We start from the raw sequence: 21,520 nt of genomic DNA on the forward strand, positions 1-21,520 counted from the left end.
TGTTCTATCTTCCTTGGATATTACATATCCCAGATATTTGACTTTTTTTTCCAAAGATGCAGTTTACTTTTATTTACCTTATGTCCTTCAGCGGCTAAAAATCATAGAAGTGCTATGGTATCTTCTCTACATTCCTGCTGGGTGGGGGCTGCCAGCAAGATGTCATCAACATAAAGTAAAATCTGATTGCCTCTTGGTGGGGTGAATCCCGCCAAGTTGCTTGCCATTTCTTGTGAAAATATTGTCAGACTTTCACAATATCCCTGTGGTAGTCGCATATATGTATACCTTTTCCCCTGAAATGTGAATGCAAACCAATACTGGCTGTCAGGGTGTATTGGTATCAAAAAGAACATGCTGCTGATGTCTACCACAGAAAAATACTTCTGTTGAGGCTTCAGATCATTCAACAGGGTGTGTGGGTCTGGCACCGTAGGTGCTCTTGGTATTACTGCACATTTACAGCTTGTAAATCTTGGACCATATGCCATACTTCATTGGCCTTTTTAACTGGAAATAAGGGTGTGTTACATGGTGAATTGGGAGATTCTACTAGTATCCCTCCTTTAAGTAAGGCTGCTATAATAGGCTTTATCCCTGCCTCTGCATCTTTTCATAAGGGATACTGTCTTTTTTGTGGTCTGAATGCTGACTTTGGCATGATAGTAACTGGTCCTGCTGTACAAATGAGTCCTATATCTGATTTTCCTGTTGACCAGAGGGTCTCTGGTATATTTCACAAGGCATTCTATTCCTTCTCTAACAGGAGTGTCAATCAGCTGTCCTCGCTAGACTGCAAGTGCACAGCTGGGTTGGTCTGAGTTATCCAATTCAACTTCTGTATTTGTATTCCCTGTTCTGACAGTTCTAGTTCTGTCTGTTTCTCCCATCTTGTGACTTTTTCTCCTAGGTCTGCCCATTCTATATTTCTGTTTTTTGTTAAGCTAACATGTGGTAATTGATTAGATTTATAAAGTGCAAAGAACTCCTGGGGCAATGAACAGCTGGCTACACTGTTCCCTTCTCTGTCCCAGTACAGGTTACGCAATACCAATCTGTTTGCATGATTCCTAAATAATTCTTGCGCATATTCTTTATCAGGTCCTGGGATGTTACAATAATACAGGGTACAGTGCAACAGGTGCTGCTTATCAGTGTCAAGGGAGGGGAACTTGCTGATAGCTACATTCATTAACTCTTTGGTCACAGTCCCTGGACCAGTTGTAACCAAGTCCTGGCTGTAACAATAAAACATTTCACCCTCTGATTGCACTGCAAAGGTATTAATTTGTCACTGTGCTTCCATACCCTGCATGGTTGGGACTACTGCTATACCAAATAGCTGCATGAGGTCTCTGCCCAAGAGGTTTACTGGGCATTTTGCAGAAACAACAATTTTGCTTTTCTGTGTCAATCCTGAAACTGGATCAGTGATTGCAATGTTATGGGAGAGAGGCTCCCGATACAGCTGTCCATTAGCTGCTTTGACCAGTATGTAATCAGGTGACTCTGTGTTTTCTGGCAGTTTGGAGGGGTGTATCAGGGTTCATGATGCCCCTGAGTCACACAAGAATTTGACTTCCCTCCCTTCTACCAAGAGTGCAACTTCTGGTTTCATGTCTGCTAAATAGAGCTCCAAGCTCAATAAAGCTAGGTCTAATATTTCATTTTCTTCATTGTCACTAACTTCCTGCACTTCCTCTACTCCCTCTATCACATTCTCATTTGTCCTTTCTTCACTAGCCCCTTCTAGTGATTCCTGACTACCATATAGTCAGTCCTCACCTCCTTGTCTTCCATTGTTGCCGTCTTGTTTTTCTTGCAATCCCTTGCCAAATGTCCCTTTTTACCACATTTAAAACACTCTCCCCTTTTCTTCCACCCTTCAAAGTCCTCTGATCTTTGATCAGATTGTTTGTTTCCCTGCGCGTTTCTCTTGCCCTTTTTCCTGGACTGTACTACGTAAACTTCTGCTCCATCTTCTACAGAAAATACTTGAGCTTTCTTTTTCTTTTTGCTATTAAAATGCCTTTCGGCATGCCTAGCATATTCAAGTAATGATTGTAACCTGCTTGTATGATGGTCTACCATATGTTTTGTAATAAAACTGCTTATAGGTGCAATACTGCTATTTAAGAATGCATTCTTTAATTGCTGTTCATATGGGAAATCTTGTGTTTGATCTTCAGGAACCTGCATTCCACAGTGGTTATTAAAACACTCTAATAATCTGGCATAGTACCGGTCAATTGTTTCACCTTCTTGTTGGATGCATTGATTAATGCAAGTCCAGTCTGCCCTAGGTTTCCATTTTTCAGAGATGCGGTCTGTAAGACCTTTTACTCTGGTGTCTAATTCTGCTCTGCTATGTGGGAGGGGTCTTTGTGTAGCATCACAGGGATTCCAGTTCCCACTAATCATGTACCAATCTGGCCCTACAATCTAACTACTTTTTCTATTTCTTCTCCATTTAGGTTATAACTCAGCCTCATTCCTTGTAAATCTTCTGAGAATTTTCTAAAATTAATCTTTGGATGGGGAATTCCCTCAATGGCTTTCCGGATATCTTCCGGAGTCCAAGGTCTATACACTATGATAGTTGGGTCCTGATTGTCTTGGCCTGCCTGAGGATTGGGTACTTCTGTAAGTGGGCATATTTCTTCTTCTTCACGTATAGATTGTGAATTCTTAACCATTTGCCATAACTCGATGCCTTCATCTGAGTTACCTGCCTTTGTTTGGGACCTGGTCCTGATGGGATCTCTAATTTTAGTCAGTTTTAGTTTCATAATATCTCTATCTTCAGTGACTACAGGATATCGTGGGGGTGGACTAACCTGTTCACTTGCTTCATATTCTGGTAAGGGAGGCAGAGGTGCTGATGCTATTACTAAGTTATTGTCATCCTTATCTAAAAACATTGCTTTTGAATTTTTGTTCTTTTGTTCCCGATGGTTTACTTCCTCAAGCCACCTGTGTGCCTGAGGAATTCCTAATCGATGTTGCTTCTTTCCCCGATCTTTGGAATCAGTTTTGAGCTGTTTGATAAGTTTGATAAGTGAGGATTTTTCTAATTTTCCATCAAATTCGTATTTATTATCCCATTTTGAATAATATCTAATATTGTCGGCACACTGCGACTGCATATATTTTGCTTCTTCTGTTAAAGGCGAATTTTGGGGTCTTTTGGTGCAATTATTACCCATTTTGTTCTACCCTTTGATCGTTACTTAACTTCTCTTAATTTTTTAACGTGGTACCACGGATTTTGTTATAGTCTCTTCAGAATGACTGCCTAGTTATTCTGTTTCTCCTGATCTATGACAAGACAGTAATCTTTTTTGTCCCTGACTTGTAAGAAAAATACAGTCTGACAAAAACAATACACATCTAGTCCCTGATCTAAAACAGAAAAAAGTAGATTCACCTTACCTGAGCCCAAGTAATTGATCACCAATTCATGGAGACCCGTCCTTCAGTCACAGATCAGAAAGTGGCTGACCTCTTTTGAATGACAATTCAGTCGGAGGACTTTCCATATAAGAAGAACTGATTTGGTTTCTTCCCCGTACGATTTTAACCACATGGCTGTCTGATCCGAGGTGAAGAGAGGGTTCCGGTCCGAAGGAGCAAACTGTCAAAGGAAAAAACTTCAAAGACCAATAAATGTTAGGTTCAAGTAAGGCACCCTTTATTACTTGCAGCAAGGAGACAAAGCATGTAGGCACAAGGTTTGTCTGAATTACTGGTGATTAGTATGTTATTCTTATACAGTTCTCTTCCTGTCACACAGAAAATGTTACTATTCTATCGCTGACATAGTTAGACACAGCTTTCTGTATGTAATACAGAAAATGTTACTAGACTTATTACTGACTAGGTTAGATTATTTGCTAGCTTGCACAACATTTTGAGAAAAACAACCTGGCCTTGGGCTTATTTTAGCCCATTTTAACTTTTCAATTCTTCAATTGTACTGTTCTAATACATGTGTTACATTTAGTCTGGATTCAAGGTACATTTCTAACTTTAGTACAAGTAATGCTGACTATGGTTTATACTTTCAAGCATCTATTGTTTTCTTTATCAATGCTTCTAGCAGCTGCATACTTTCTCATAGCATAAGCACAAATGAATATCTATTTGTTAAGTTTCATGACTTTAGCAGAAATGAAATGTCTCTTGTTATTTTCATGGCATTAGCAGAAATGAAATGCTTCTTGTTAAGTTTCTAATAGCTGTACAAATTCATGCAGTGTGAACAGAATAAATGTATTAACCCTTTTAAACCTCGAATGCTTATTACTATTATATATTTTTTTAACAGTGACAGATGCAGGCCATCTTTGGCAAAGCATTGAGGTCTGTCATTCATGTCATCCCAGGCAGACAGATACTGGATCCCCTTAGAATGACACCAGAAACTGTTGCTGAAGTCAATCATTTTCTGCTGTACTGTGGTATCATTCTGGTTGATGGTAGAATACTGCTAAGGGCTAGGGTCATACCTGCCTTGACCACAAAATCTGAGAGTTCCATCACATCTCTTTTCATGTAGTCCAGGGAGGTACGTCTCAGGTCATTCACACCCACATGGACAAAGACTGAGTCATATTTGTACTTTTTGTGGAATAACCTGAGTGCATGTGTTATGTGATGGATCCTGGCACCTTATAGACAACTGACTGTCACCTTCTCCTTGTTCAGCCTAGTGAGTGGGACATCAGTGTGCCTCACAATTGAGTCTCCTATGATTAGTACATTGGGCAAAGTATTTTGCCTTAAGGGCTTAGGTTGAGGGGCACACTGTGGTGGTAAGCTATGTGTTCTGGCATTGGTGTTGTGTTGTGGTTGTTGAGTGCATTTCTATCTCAGGGGTCTCTGTAGTTTGGGTAATTTTTTATTGAGAGCCTCAACAAAGGTGGGTGTATGGTTTGTGTTTCTATGTGTGGGTTGTGATGGTTGGTGTTTTGGAGGGCTATGTGCTCTATGTAGTGATTTGCAGCTAGTCTGGTCTTGGTTGGAGCATGCACTGCTTCCAGTTTGGTGATATAAGTGCATCTCTCACATGTATACATGTTGGGAGGTAAGAGGAGAGGGTTGTCTGTGTACATTAGACAGTTACCACACTGTCTCGAAATGCCCAAGTGCACCAGGTTAGCAGGAGAAAGCACAGGAAATTGCCCTACAACCATTCCAGGAGGGGTGGTCATAACTAATAAGTACTGGTGCTGTTACTGTGTAGGAAAAGCTAGTGCTGATAGCACCTAAGTGTGCTACAATAAATGCTACAAAAGCCTGTTAAAGTGCTAGCTAATTAAGCTAATTGAAGTGCAAGAAGTAAAAGAACAAGCACATTCTAAGGGAAAAAATGAAGACCAGACTTTCTGTCACCAGTAATAGTTTACCTCCGCTGAGCGGTGTGCAAACCCATGCAAACACTGGCTTTTAAAATAGAAAGTTGAAAGGGATGGAAATGGTCAATAAACTACAATTTCTGGACCAGAAACCACTCCTCTTATGGTAGATAGGCAACCTAGTGCTTACCACACTCACTGATAAGCTAGAAGGATTCCCGCCAACACAGTAGGGTTTGGGGGTGCTCAGAAACTTACAAAACAGTCCTGGATACAACAAATCTGTATCTGGACTAGACTGGTCACATGAAATGTGAGAAACAAGCTTAGAACTTTTTTCTTTTTTTTTCAGAAAAGCAGTTAAAAGAGTTGCAAAAACAGTTTAAATGCAGTACAAGCTAGCACACTTGAGTGTGTAGCAATATTAAGGCAAATACAGTTTAAATAAATGCAGATAAATTAAGAACAACAAAAAACAAGTGGAGAAAGCAGTAAATTATGAAAAAATCAAAATGGAGGCATTTAGAGTATCTCTGTCTCCTTTCTGTTGCTCTTGTAGTCTGCAGGATGCCAAAACTAAATCCATGGAGCTTAAACAGGTGCAAACCCATGCAAACATGGGCTTTTAAACCAGAAAGTTGAAAGAGACAGAATAACTACCCAAATGGCTAATAAACTACAATTTCTGGGCCAGAAACCACTCCTCTTGTGTTAGATAGGCTGCCTATTGGTTACCACTCCCACTGATAAGCAAGAAGACTTCCCTCCAATACAGAAAGGTCTAGGAGGGCTCAGAAACTTACAAAACAGTCCAGGATACAGAAAATCTGTATCTGAACTAGACTAGTTATAGGAAAGGTGGGAAACAAGCTTAGAACATTTTTTTTTGTTTTTTTTCTTTGCAGAAAAGCAATTAAAACAGTAGCAAAAACACTTTAAATGCAGTGCAAGCTAGCACACTTGAGTGTGTAGCAATGTTAAGGCAAATGTAGTTTAAATAAATTCAGATAAATTATAAATGACAAAAAACAAGTGCAGAGAGCAGTAAATTATGAAAAATCAAAATGGAGGCATATAGAGTATCTCTTTCTCCTTCCTGTTGCTCTTGTAGTCTGCAGGATGCCAAAACTAGATCCATGGAGCTTAAACAAGTGCAAACCCATGCAAACATGAACTTTTAAGCCATATAGTTGAAAGAGATGGAATAACTGCCCAAATGTCTAATAAACAACAGTTTCTGGATCAGAAACCACTTCTGTTGTGGTAGATAGGCTGCCTATTGCTTACCACTCCCACTAATAAGCAAAAAGACTTCCCTCCAACACAGAAAGGTCTGGGGGGCTCAGAAACTTGCAAAACAGTCCTGGATACAGCAAATCTATATCTGGACTAGACTAGTTACAGGAAAGGCAGGAAACAAGCTTATAACTTATTTATTTATTTATTTATTTTTTCAGAAAAGCAGTTAAAACAGTAGCAAAAACACTTTAAATGCAGTAGAAGCTAGCACACTTGAGTGTGTAGCAATAGTAAGGCAAATACAGTTTAAATAAATACAGATAAATTAAAAACGACAAAAAAACAAGTGCAGAGAGCAGTAAATTATGAAAACATCAAAATGGAGGCATTTAGAGTATCTCTTTCTCCTTTCTGTTGCTCTTGTAGTCTGCAGGATGCAAAAACTAGATCCATGGAGCTTAAACAAGTGCAAACTCATGCAAACACAAGCTTTTAAACCAGAAAGTTGAAAGAGATGGAATAACTGCCCAAATGGCTAATAAACTACAATTTCTGGGTCAGAAGCCACTCCTCTTGTGGTAGATAGGCTACTTATTACTTACCATAAATAAATGCAGATAAATTATAAATGACAAAAACAAACACAGAGAGCAGTAAATTATGAAAAAATCAAAATGGAGGCACTTAGAGTATCTCTTTTTCTTTCCTGTTGCTCTTTTAGTCTGTGGGGCATCAAAACTGGATCTGCAGAGCTTAAAAAAGAGAATACTCATGCAAACATAGGCTTTTAAACCAGAAAGTTGAAAGGGATGAAAAACTGCCCAAACGGCCAATAAACTACAATTTCTGGGCCAGAAACCACTCCTCTTGTGGTAGATAGGCTACCTAGTGCTTACCACTCCCACTGATAAGCTAGAAGGCTTCCCTCTAACACAGAAAGGTCTGGGGGGGGCTCAGAAACTTACAAAACAGTCCTGGATACAGCAAATCTGTATCTGGACTAGACTAGTTACAGGAAAGGCAGGAAACAAGCTTATAACTTTTGCTTTTTTTTTTTTTTTTTTGCAGAAAAGCAGTTAAAACAGTAGCAAAAACACTTTAAATGCAGTAGAAGCTAGCATACTTGAGTGTGTAGCAATAGTAAGGCAAATACAGTTTAAATAAATGCAGATAAATTAAAAACGACAAAAAAAAAGTGCAGAGAGCAGTAAATCATGAAAACATCAAAATGGAAGCATTTAGAGTATCTCTTTCTCCTTTCTGTTGCTCTTGTAGTCTGCAGGATGCCAAAACTAGATCAATGGAGCTTAAACAAGTGCAAACTCATGCAAACACAAGCTTTTAAACCAGAAAGTTGAAAGAGATGGAATAACTGCCCAAATGGCTAATAAACTACAATTTCTGGGTCAGAAACCATAAGTAATATTCCTTGCTGAAAGCTGATTATTTCTCCCAGAATTTTCTTAAGCTCCATTATAGCAGTTTTAGGTGGAATGTAAATGCATGCCAGTGTGTAATCCTCCTCCGTAGCCAGTAGCCCCTTACTACTATGTATCATTCATTATTATCTTTTTCACCCTCTTCTATCACTATTGGAGCTCCCCTTGCAATTAGTGTAAGTACACCACTTTTCTTTGCCCCAGATATTCCACTGAATAACATCTTGAAAACCTTTCTTTATCAAATTCACATGTTCAGTTCTTTCCAGGTGTGTCTCCTGTAGCCCAGTTATCTGCACTCTACATTTTTTAATATAGTTCACTACTCTTTCTTTTTTTATATTTATCTGTAAGAACATTGAGCTTGAAAAACATTGCAGACAGCATCATTTTCTTACAGTGGATATAAAAAGTGTACACCCCCCCCTGTTAAAATACCAGGTTTTTGTGATATAAAAAATTAGACCACAAAAAATCATTTCAAAACTTTTCCCACCTTTAATGTAACATATAACCTGTACAGTTCAATGGAAAAACAAACAAATCTGTTAGGGAAAAATATAAACAATAAAAAACATACAATAAGCTGGTTGCATAAGTGTGCACACCCTTAAACTAATACTATGTTGAAGCACCTTTTGATTTAATTACAACATTCAGTCTTCTTGGGTAGGAGTCTATCAGCATGGCATATCTTGACTTGACAATATTTGCCCACTCTTCCTTGCAAAAGTGCTCCAAATCTGTCAGATTGGGAGGCCATCTCTTGTGCAGAGCCCTCTTCAGGTCACCCCACAGATTTTCTATTGGATTTAGGTCTGGGTTCTGGCTGGGCCATTCCAAAACTTTAATTTTCTTCTGGTGAAGCCATTTTTTTGTTGATTTGGATGCATGCTTGGGGTGATTGTCATGCTGAAAGGTGAAATTCCTCTTCATCTTCAGCTTTCTAGCAGACGCCTGAAGGTTTTGGGCCAAAAGTGACTAGTATTTGGAACTGTACATAATTCCCTCCACCTTGACTAAAGCCCCAGCTCCAGCTGAAGGAAAGCAACCCCAAGGCATGATACTGCCATCACCATGCTTCACTGTGGGGATGGTGTTCTTTTGGTGATGCGAAGTGTTGTTTTTGCGCCAAACATGCCTTTTGGAATTGTGGCCAAAAAGTTCAACCTTGGTCTCATCAGACCATTACACATTTTCCCACATGTTTTTGGGAGACTTGATGTATTGTTTTGCAAATTTTAGCTGGGCCCGGATGTTTTTCTGTGTAAAAAAAGGCTTCTGTCTTGCAACCCTATACCATAGTCCAGACAAATGGAGAATATGGGAGATTGTTGTCACATGTGGAGACCTGGTGGTGGAATGAGAAAGTAAAGGAGATTATACAGAGAAAGAAGCTGGTAAAGAAGAAGTGGGATTGTCAGAGAGATGAAGAAAGTAGACAGGAGTATAAGGAGATGAGGTGCATGGCAAAGAGAGAAGAGGCGAAGGCTAAGGATAAGGCGTATGAAGAGTTGTATGAAAGGCTGGACACTAAGGAGGGAGAAAAGGACTTGTACTGACTGGCTAGACAGAGGGACCAAGCTAGTAAAGATGTGCAGCAGGTAAGGGTGAAAAAGGATAATGTGGGTAACGTACTCACAAGCAAGGAGAGTGTGTTGAGCAGATTGAAAAAGTACTTTGAGGGGCTGATGAATGAAAAGAATGAGAGAGAGAGAAGGTTGGATGATGTGGTGATAGTGAATCAGGAAGTGCAATGGATTAGCAAGCAAGAAGTAAGGACAGCTATGAAGAGGATGAAGAATGGAAAGGCTGTTGGTCCAGATGACATACCTGTGGAAGCATGGAGGTATTTAGGTGAAATGGCAGTGGAGTTTTTAACTAGATTGTTGGAAAGTGAGAGGATGCCTGAGGAATGGAGAAAAAGTGTTTTGGTACCAATTTTTAAGAATAAGGGTGATGTGCAGAGCTGTAGTATCTACAGAGGGACTAAATTGATCAGTCACAGCATGAAGTTATCAGCAGTATGATTTCATGCCAGGAAAGAGCACTACAGATGCAATGTTTGCTCTGAGAGTGTTGATGGAGAAGTACAGAGAAGGTCAGAAGGAGTTGCATTGTGTCTTTGTGGAATTAGAGAAAGCATATCACAGGGTGCCTAGAGAGGAGTTGTGGTATTGTATGAGGAAGTCGGAAGTGTCAGAGAAGCATGTAAGAGTGGTACAGGATATGTACAAGGGTAGTGTGACAGCGATGAGGTCTGTGGTGGGAGTGACGGATGAGTTTAAGGTGGAGGTGGGAATTACATCAAGGATCAGCTCTGAGCCCTTTCTTATTTGCAATGGTGATGGATAGGTTGACAGATGAGATCAGATAGGCCGTGGACTATGATGTCTGCAGATAACATTGTGATCTGTAGTGAGAGTAGGGAACAGGTGGAGGAGACCCTGGGGAGATGGAGATAAGTTCTAGAGAGAAGAGGAATGAAGGTCAGCAGGACTAAGACAGAATATATGTGTGTGAATGAGAGGAAGGATAGAGGAATGGTGAGGATGCAAGGAGTAGAGGTGGTGAAGGTGGATGAGTTTAAATACTTGGGATCAGCAGTTCAGAGTAATGGTGAGTGTGGATGACAGGTGAAGAAGAGAGTACAGGCAGGATGGAGTGAGTGGAGAAGGGAGTCAGGAGTGATTTGTGACAGACGAGTACCAGTAAGAATGAAAGGGAAGGGCTACAAGAGGGTAGTGAGACCATCTATTTTATATGGGTTGGAGACAGTGGCATTTACAAAAAGGCAGGAGTCAGAGCTAGACGTGGCAGAGTTAAAGATGTTAAGATTTACACTGGGTGTGACAAGGGTGGACAGGATTAGGAATAAGTATATTAGAGGGTCAGCCCAGGTTGGAATGTTTGGAGACAAAGCCAGAAAGGCAAAATTACGTTGGTTTGGACATGTGCTGAGGAGGGATGCAGAGTATATTGGGAAAGATGCTAAGGATGAAGTTGCCAGGTAACAGGAAAAGAGGAAGGCCTAAGATAAGGTTTATGGATGTGGTGAGAGAGGACATGCAGGTGGTTGGTGTGACAGATCAAGATGCAAAGGACCAGAAGAAATGGAAACAGATGATCCGCTGTGGCGACTCCTAATGGGAGCAGCCAAAAGAAGAAGAAGTTGTCACATGTAGTACACAACCAGTACTTGCCAGAAATTCCTGCAGCTCCTTCAGGTTGCTGTATGTCTCTTGGCAGCCTCCCTGACCAGTTTTCGTCTTGTCTTTTTATCAGTTTTGGAGGATGTCCAGTTCTTTGCAACATCACTGCTGTCCCATATTTTCTCCACTTTTTGATGACTGTCTTCACTGTGTTCCATGGTATATCCAATGCTGTGGACATTTTTTTGTACCCTTCTCCTGACTGATACCTTTCAACAATGAGATCCCTTTGATGCTTTGTAAGCTCTCTGTGAACCATGGCTTTTGCTGTAGGAGGCAATAGAGTAAATGTCAGGAAAATCCTACTAGGATAACTGAACTTTATTTGGGGTTAATCAAAGACTCTTTAATTGATGGCAGGTGTGTACCCAAGAAGACTGAATGTTGTAATTAAATCAAAAGGTGCTTCAACAAAGTACTAGTTTATGGTTGTGCCCACACAATAAATTATTAGTTTAAGGGTGTGCACACTTATGCAACCAGTGTATTGTACATTTTTTATTTTTTATATTTTTCCCCTAACAGATTTGTTTGTTTTTCAATTGAATTGTACAGGTTATAGGTCACATTAAAGAAGGGAAACATTTTGAAATGATTTATTGTGGTCTCATTTTTTTTATATCACAAAAACCTGGCATTTTAACAGGGGTGTATACACTTTTTATATCCACTGTATATAGTTATTACTACCTTTTATGTATAACCGCTTGTTTGTTAAATGTCTAGTTCCAGCTTTTATGTTACATGCGTATACAGTTCGGTAGGCTGGTCTTTTATACAGCTGTTTCTTGTCATATCCATTTGTGCCCATGTCACAACTTACATAACTTTTTGTTTTTTTTGAAAGCCCTCAAACAGGACAAACAACCCCCCAAAAAAACCCAAAACCTATTAACTTAATAATAACATACAAAACTATGTGCATCTTCAAATATTGAAGTTTTTGCTTCCTAATAATAAGAAAAGTTCTAAGTTTATGGCCACAAAGACAGGCTAGAGTTAACCAAAAGGAAAGGCTAGTTCATAGGTTCATAGGTTGGTACTAGGCTATCGGCCCTAGGGCCTATGCAAGCCTAGCCATAACAATTCCCTGGATATTTCTTTCCACAATATTTACTTCTCCAGGCCCCTGTCTAGCAGGGTGACTGACATGATCCCCAGGGTGAATTTCCTATCTCCCATCCAATCATCAAGGTTCCTTTTGAAGAGGGCCAAAGAGGCGCTCTGCTTGATATGTATGGGCAGTCTATTCCAGTGTATGGGGAGTCTCTGGGTCAGGAACCTATCCCCCCAGCATGTTTTGTTCATTGTGATGACAAGATTTAGATCCCTGGAGCATGTGGCTCTGAGGGATTGGGATTTCTTTAAGTGGAGCATGTCCAACAGCTCAGGTTTTGACATGGCCTTGTATGTTAAGCAGAGATCGCCTCTGAGTAGACAATATGCCACAGAGTATAGCTGGAGTTTTTTAGACAGTCAGTATATGGCATCTGCTTTAGGCCTGTGATTCTTTTAGTGAGGTATTCCTGTGGCCTTTCAAGCTGTTGCAGATGTCTTGTGAGGTACATACCAAATGGGGCATTATACTCTATAATGGGTCTAATGAGAGATAAGTACAGTGGGACAATGACCTCCTTTTTTCTGGATGAAAAGCCCTTAGTGATGAGGTGTGCCACATAGAAGGATTTCCTGACTGTTGTTGCAATGTGGTTATCGAAAGTCATGCTAAAACTCATGGTACAGCTTGTGCTATTAGTAAGTGCTATTTGAGTTTGTCTATCTTTGTAGCTCTCCCAGCTGAGAAAACACTTGAATGCTTTCAGTAAACACTTTCTCCAAGCCATTTCTCTTTATCAAATTGTCTTCTAGTGACAGGCAAACCAGACACAAAACTCCTAGAGGGAGTAGGGGTGTGTGTGTGTGTAAGAGGGAGGTAAGTGTATGTGTGTGTGTGTGTGTGTGTGTGTGTGTGTGTGTGTGTGTGTGTGTGTGTGTGTGTGTGTGTGTGTGTGTGTGTGTGTGTGTGTGTGTGTGTAACAGGGCAGTAGGGGTGTGTACATATGTGTGTGTAAGAGAGAGATATGGGGGTCATACCTCTCAATTGTCTGGATTTGTGCCTCATATTTTGACCTGTTTCTCATAAAATTGTGTTTTTCTGTTAAATCTCTGGCAAATCATTAAGGAATAAAGTCAGAAAATAATGTCAGACATTTGAGCTTTATACTTGATATCCTTCAGAAAATTCATACTAATTCACGACTGGTGTTCTTTCAACTTTCTAAGTTTGTGAGAGCAATATTTAAAAAGTGTCCCTACTTTTGTGCATTTTTCCTCCCATTATTTGTTGCTTTGTCCAGATTTCTTGCTGTAAGAGGTTGAGAGGTATGGTGGTGTAAGAGGGAGGTAGGAGGTATATGAGTGTGTCATACCTCTCAACTATACAGATTTTCACAGAATGTCCAGATTTTTGCCTAATATTTTTGGTTTGTTCCTTATAAAAATTGCCTTTTTTGACAAATCACTGGGATGATTTAATGATTAAAGTTAATAAGTAATGATATGCATTTGAGTTTCACACTTCATATCCCTCAGAGAATGCATTCTAACACAAATCCTGGTATTCTAGAAACTTTAAGTTTATAACAGCAATATTTAAAATGTGTCCCTAGTTTTGGGCCTTTATCTACCCCCCATTATGACAGGCTTTGTCCAGATTTATTGCACTAAGAGGTTGGGAGGTATGGTGTGAGTGTGTGGATGTGTGTGTAAGAGAGAGGTAGGTGTGTTTGTGTGACTTTTAAAGCAGTACTAGTAGCACAACAAGTAGAATACTTGTGCCTTTATGCAGAATGGTGTGGATTCTACTCCCGCAATATGTAGACAAATTTCTTATACAGTGTTGTATTTTAAGCGAGTCGGATGCTACAGTCTTGAGTATGCCCACCTTTGGATGATATGCCTAGTGACTATGAACCTGTTTTCAGTTTGCCATAAATTCTCTATTGCAATATTACCAGCTTACCATTTTTTAATGTAACATAAGTAAATTATTCTCCACGGGCAGTAGGCACTAAATTTGTAGCTGAAACACTGAAATATAAAGTTGTTTATTAGCAGCAACATTTTCATTAGTTACAGATCTCTTTAATGTGAAATTATTCAGATGACTTTACTTCTGTTGAGATTGTGCATATTGACTGATACTGGTGGATTGTATTGCCAGACTTTTGAGTGGCCTTTTATGGTTGAAATGTTCTGAATTGGGCAGTTTTGTCATTATTGTTTAATATGTTTTGTTTCATTGCTTTCTGTAAAAAGTTTGAAAACTATAAACTTAAAACATGCTCTAACAAGTGGTGCTGTATTATACAAGGGATTTAAGTTACTATATATTATAATTTAATACAGTCAGGAAGGTGAATCAAAGAACATTTGCATGGTCCTAAAAATGTGTGCAAGGGGCCTAGGATTTGAAAACAGCCCTAAAGGTAAACTTAATTCACCACTGGCCAGATGCATTTTCTTTGAATGTGGTTTTCAATGCTGTTTTAGTGACTGTGAGTTTCAAAGGCAGAGAAGTTTTAATGCTGTTTTCATTGTGAAAATGTATTGCTTTGTTTAGCAAATGTCTATCAGTGTTTGCACTATAAAATTTGAAATAAAAGTTTTAAATTAAATCTAAATTTCTATGATCATTCAGAAGTAAAGCAGAAAACAGTATGCACACTTAGGAGTTTTGAACAGTGTTTATGGTAACTGGGGAGAAATACCCAAGTAATGGGATGCTGGAATGGCTGCGTGGGGGAGAGGGCTTAGTGGAATGGGGTTGACCCAAATACAACGTATGAGTATGCCACCATTTTGTTTACATAAAAAGCACTAGTTCTATTAATATTTTAAGTGAATTAGAGGTCTCCCTGCATTTTATTTTTTTTGTCTCACCCACTAATAGCCAGTTTGATAGCACTCTTTAAGGGCTTTACTGGCTTTTAAAGATATAGCTCCATGCACTACAAGAATTATTATCAAATCACTGTGGGTTACCTTTATTTGTTTTCAACATGGCTGCCAAGATTCACTTATTGTCCTTCACTTTTGAAGTGAATTTCTTAAAATCCATGTCTTTAGCACAAGATAATATGGTTACAATCAGAGACCTGATGACGATCCTCTATTTTGTAAATGTGTCTTTTCTATTATTTTCCATAGTCTAAAATAAAAAATCAATACTTTAATAGATTGTTACATTATGCTATGTATAAAATAATCCATTGGGTGTGTCAATGCAAAAGTTCCCTACTTAATACTTGGTGTCTGATATAGGTTAGTACTGATTACCAAGAAAGTTGGATTAGTTGAACTGTGTGAACAAAAGTCATAAAGGCTTACCTTGGGAAGCCAAAGAGGAAGACACTTCATTCCCTCCTTGGGATCATGATTTATCCATTTCATAATGGCTTCAAACACCACACTATTTCTTTAAAGTTCTGAAATATGAAAAGGCTTGCTTTGTTTTTCAGTTCAGGGCAGTAATAGCAGTCTGTAAGCATCCAAATTCCAATGTTGTTTCCTGGACAAATGACTTAAGAAAGTCACAACAAGCCTTGATGATGCCAGATACACAGAACTGATCTGCTGCAATGAGAAGCTGCTTCACCTTATCTGCAGTGATCGATGTTGTTCTGATATAAGCATATTCTATGATCAACTCCATTATGTCAGTAGAAACTCCCGGAATGTTGTGTATCATTTTTTACTTATTACTCCAAGCACCAGAAAACAAAGTTCTGCAAATAAGAAAATGTATGATTGGTTCTTAATAGACAAAACATAACAGTAGCACCTATCAAGTTTATTCTTCTTAACAGTTTATGATGATTGCTATGGGTGCAAACACAGACACACTGCCAGACTCAACACACGTCTATCAATCTTGCTCAAAAACTGTGCAAACTAAAAGTTAAATTTTTGCAGGGGGCAAGACCCCATGTACCCCCCCCATATGGGGACTGTACCCCCACACACCTGTTATATATACCAACTGTGAGACTGTATAACGAGTGGAGGGCAAATTCTTTTAACCCAATGTACCATGATCTCATTAAAAAAGTTACCAGTGAAAAATGCATACAGAAGAATGTTTTCTCATATGAACATTTTTTTACATCACTAAAATCATACAATTATATGACTACTCACTCCTCTGGATTACAACCATATGTGTGCGTGTGTGTGTGTGTGTGTGTGTGTGTGTGTGTGTGTGTGTGTGTATATGTATGTGTATCTATATATATATATATATATATATATATATATATATATATATATATATATATAGATATATTTATATATATACATATACACACACACACACACACATATAAATAAGTATATATATATATATATATATATATATATATATATATATATATATATATATATATATATATATATATATATATCTGGGTCCCCTTCATATAACCAAAACACCACTTACCAGACTTTCAGATGATCGAGCTAAGAACATTGAAAGTACAAAACACTGACCGTTTGGAACACCGACATGTTTAAGTAACTCATTTGCCAACCTGATAAGCACAGTAAAACAGAAGCAAAGAAAATGCACCCATGTGGAGGCCTTCCTATGTGGGAGGCTGTGCCCCCTCAACACACACACACACACACACACACACACACACACACACACACACACACACACACACACACACACACACACACACACACACACACACACATCCCCTAACTAAATATACCAGTTCCGAGATTGCACTAACATGGAGGTAAGGGGCAAAGGTCAACTTGCTGGCCAAGCAATTACTTACCATTAGTTACCCGTTGGTGTTCCAAGCAGTTGGTGTTTTGTATTTTCGGTGTTCTTAACTCAGTCATCTGAAAGTCGGGTAAGTGGTATTTTGGTTATATGACAGGGACCCATATATATATATATATATATATATATATATATATATATATATATATACATATACATATGGTTCTACTTCACAAACTTGAAGTTTGAAAACTTTGAATTGCAAATGGTCGAGACCATAAGACTGAAGATTTGAAACTCTGAAATTCTAATTAAAAAGAAAAAGAAAAAGAAACATTTTTTTATGTTTTTTTGGGGGGAGGGCAAGTCCTCCCATTCTGTCCCCCCACATCCTCTAATAAATAAATATACCCACTCCGAGATCACACTACACTGTGGAAAATGGTAAATATCTCATTCCACACTGTACGGTGATCTCCAGTCAAAACGTTTCAAGTTTCAAAACTTTAATTTTTTGGCCTTGACCATTTGCAGTTCAAAGTTTTTAAACTTTGAATTTGTGAAGGGAATCCATATATACACATATTGGTCTACTGACTATTTTTGAATGACTCAAATGTTGATGTTCAGAATGCTGATATTGCAAAGAATGACACGCTACTACAAATGACTGAGCAACAGCCTCGGTGCATGCAAAAGTAAAACAAAAAACATACAGAATATGTTTTTTGTACAGGGGCAATCTCCCTGCACCCCTCATATCTCTTGCTACTGTATATGCTAACTCCAAGAGTGCATAATGTCTGGGTAAAGGCATATTCCTCTACCCCAAATATTGTGTGTTACACACCTGTCGACCAAATTTTGTCAACCGTAAGCAATAATCAACACTCCTATATTTATATAAATATATATGTATATAAATATATATACATATATATATATATATATATATATATATATATATATATATATATATATATATATAGGCCTACTTCAGAATGTCGACTGTTCAGAATGCCGACTTTCATATGGCCGACACCATATGATCGACATTCCGAAAGACAGACATCCTGAAATAGCACCATTTATCTACCTGTAAACACAGTAAAACATCCCCTGCTACTTAAATATTCTCACTCCAAGATCGCACTACAGTGCAGGAAAGTGGAATGTCCCAGTCTCGCACTGTAGCGGGATCTCTGCTATCATTTGTCAGCCTTTCAAACGTTCGCTCATATGGTGTCGGCCATATGAGTTTCAAACATTTGAAAGTTCGAACAAATGAATACACACAGTTGGAGAGAGAGAAAACATACACTGAATGTTGCATTGCTTCACTTTTTAACTGGTGCAAATAATGTATTCTAAGCGAACATTCTCTGCAATAGTGTATTATAACAATCTGCTGTCATTCTTGAAATTTGTATACATAACACATACGGACATTGATTGTTATGGACACAGAAAGCTGAAAGCTCATCTGGTACATTGAGAACAGAGGCTGCTACTCCTTTACTTACTAGAAAGTGTAGAATAGTGTAGTGTAATTTTTTTAAGTTCTACCTCTAGTAATTTTGGACTTCTGTTAGCAGGTAAGAAGGTCATGTTTATTTTACCTTGTTGTCTCTTCCGTAAGACTGACTTGATGAAAACAAGGTTATGGAGTTTCCTGAGGTGAGCTGCTCTGTTTGCACTGGACGTTGCCAGACATTCTGGGCAGCACATTGTGAATGTGCACATTCAGTTTACCTACTAAGTGCCTGAAGAGCAGGGCAGTACTGCAAACTCGGACTCCAACTTGTTTACTGGGCACTGCATGCAGATCATTAAATAGGCTAGAGAGATGTTGAATTGTTTGAGAAAAATATTGAAATGCAACTTCCATTTGCCTGTCTAATAAATCTTAAGTGATAGTGCAGTTACTCTGTTATTCTATGACTTTAGGTACTGATAGTAAGATCAGTTTAGTGACATTAAGATTCCAGTTCAGCATGGCTCATTGGCAAAGACAGATGGATCACTATGACTCAGGTGACTGGGGTTTGATTAGTGGCCTAGCAGTGGAGAAAGCAGGTGGGTGAGGATCAAGGGGAAATGGCCCTCTTGTCACTTCCAAGTGGGAAAAAAAGGAAAAAATACAAACTCCAGTGAGTCGTTCCTTCAAACCAACACTTTATTACCCACGCTAAAAAAAACTTCCTCCTGAGGATGAAGTCCATCATTGGTTGCCTGACTGGGATTTGTATTCTCATCTTCTGATTGGATATCACTATAATCATTCAAGTCTCTAATAAATGTCTTTGTTTTATATGTCCTCAGCATTAAAACTTCCTTGTCAACTGCAGCCCAGAAATGTATGCATATAACTGTTATATTCTGAGGAAAAAACAGTATTTTTAAAGTATTTTTACTCACTTGTCAATTCATTTTTAACTCAATCATTTGCTGCTCTTTATGTCTCAGCAACAAAGAAACCAGTTCTGAACCTGCTGTCTACAAAATGCCATCCAAATATTTTTTTAGTCTGGGGTCAGGGCTGAGGCCTGTGTTCAGTTTTTTGATTCTTAGTCCTCTTGGGACCCTTTACATTTTATGCTTAACTAGAAAAATAGAACATCCCACACTACCAGTTTATATTTATGGCAGTTTTTTCTATTTCTTTAAACATGTCATCTACTTTCCGACTCCTTATGTATGACCACATAGTGATATCAAAATTAGGTATACTTAAAATACTTTCCACATATCCATCATTAAACAGTTCACTAGTAGAAGTACTGATTCCTGAAGGGATAGGTGGGCCCTCCATAACAGTTCTACCTAGGTTGCCAAGAGATGCAGTATTAATTGAACACTTTTATCTGTTCACATTCAGACTTCTACAGTCTCTGACTCCAAGATAAAATTCAGCTCATAAAATAATAAAACAATCATGACATCATCTAAAACACATCCAGTCAAGTCCCATCTCTAAAATTATATTTTTTACTTGATTTTAACCTACAGGATACATCCGATCATGTCCCATCTTTGAAATGACCATCCCCAGGATTTAATAGAATCTGTGCAGGCACCGTGTAGAGTCTACATGGAATGTATCTGTGTACATGGCCATGGTTCCCCCCTCAGCAGCGCACCATGCATATTGATGATGGCGTGCTGCTGAGGGAGAGCATAGGAACAGGGATATTGAATCCATGTAGAGAGAAGTGTAGAGGCTTTACGTAGTTGTGGATGCCTGGTCAGATGTTATATACAGGGTGAGGTTCCCTGTAATGTTCCCCACCACTGTTGAAATGGTGTGAAAGTGTCTAATGTTCATGATGCATGTTTATGATATGTTTGTTGTTATAATATTAACATTATGTAAACTAAATTAATTTTTTTTAATTGCTGTATGTTTGCGAGGCACAACACAGAGCACAGCAATGCCAAGCTGTGCTCACATATAGACAGCTGACACCTGCTACACATCTAAAAATAGAAACCAGATGTAATTAATTTCAGAATTAAATTTCTGTTATTATGCCATTTGCGCAGTGCGGAGCACAGCAGAGCCAAGCAGTGCTTATCCATACATAGCCAACACCTGCCAGATATCTAAAAAATAGAAACTGGATGTAATTATTTATTTATTTATGGTCCTGTTTAAGCATGTTTGTGCAGTGTGGCACAGTGCTCAGCAATGTTAACAGGTGGACTAGTAGAATATGTGAAGGTATACTCGTTTTCATACTATCCAAGTAGTTAAATGGGTAGAGTTATGGCGTAAAGCTTAGTAGGTTGTGGGTTCGAGTCTGTAGCAGTCATAACATGTCTGTAATTTAATTTAGTATTTATGTTTAATTTAAAAAAAAAAATTCTGAAACATGGCACTGCTGCGCTGTGCTGAGCACTACTTAAACATGCTAACAGCTAATACTGTTTACGTGGTGATAAGCTTTGCTAAAACCATGGTTGTGTGAGTTTTCACACTGCTTAGCTTTGCTTAGCTGGATTGCATGCTGTTAAGCGATGGGAGACTTTTTTGAATGTTGCTCAATGATATATAAGGGTGGGAAAACAGCCTATATTAGGCACAATAGGTAGGAATACTGCACCATTCTTTGGAGTCTGCTTATCTACTGATATGCCAGGCGGTATTGGAGAGGGTGCATGCTTTCAAGCACAGAGATGAGGTGTGCAGGAGTCCAGGGTTTTTGTTGTGCTCCTGGTACAGAATTATGAACCCAGAATGATGCAGGGCAGTTACTAGGGCTTAGAATTTAAGGTGGAGGACTGGGGCCAGTTGGCTAGGGAACTTGCCAGTGCTACTGGTATCCCCCGCACTGGGGAGCAGTGTTGTCACCATTATGAAGACCTAAAGAGGAGAAAGAGAGGAACCTTGGACACCTGGGTCCAAGATGGTAGGGATGGGAATGCCCCACAAATATGTAACTATGTGTTCTACTGTTTTATCAAAATGCAAACTGAATGTCT

At 38.8% G+C, this 21,520-nt stretch overlaps 1 pseudogene; it reads right to left on the reverse strand.

Annotated features, from left to right (window-relative positions):
- Positions 1-21,520, reverse strand: part of LOC122816199 — a 71,289-nt pseudogene that overhangs the window by 20,194 nt on the left and 29,575 nt on the right.

Source organism: Protopterus annectens, chromosome 12.part0 (assembly GCF_019279795.1).
Source record: "Protopterus annectens isolate FY-2018-M chromosome 12.part0, PAN1.0, whole genome shotgun sequence".
In the NCBI taxonomy this organism is placed as follows: Eukaryota; Metazoa; Chordata; order Ceratodontiformes; family Protopteridae; genus Protopterus; species Protopterus annectens.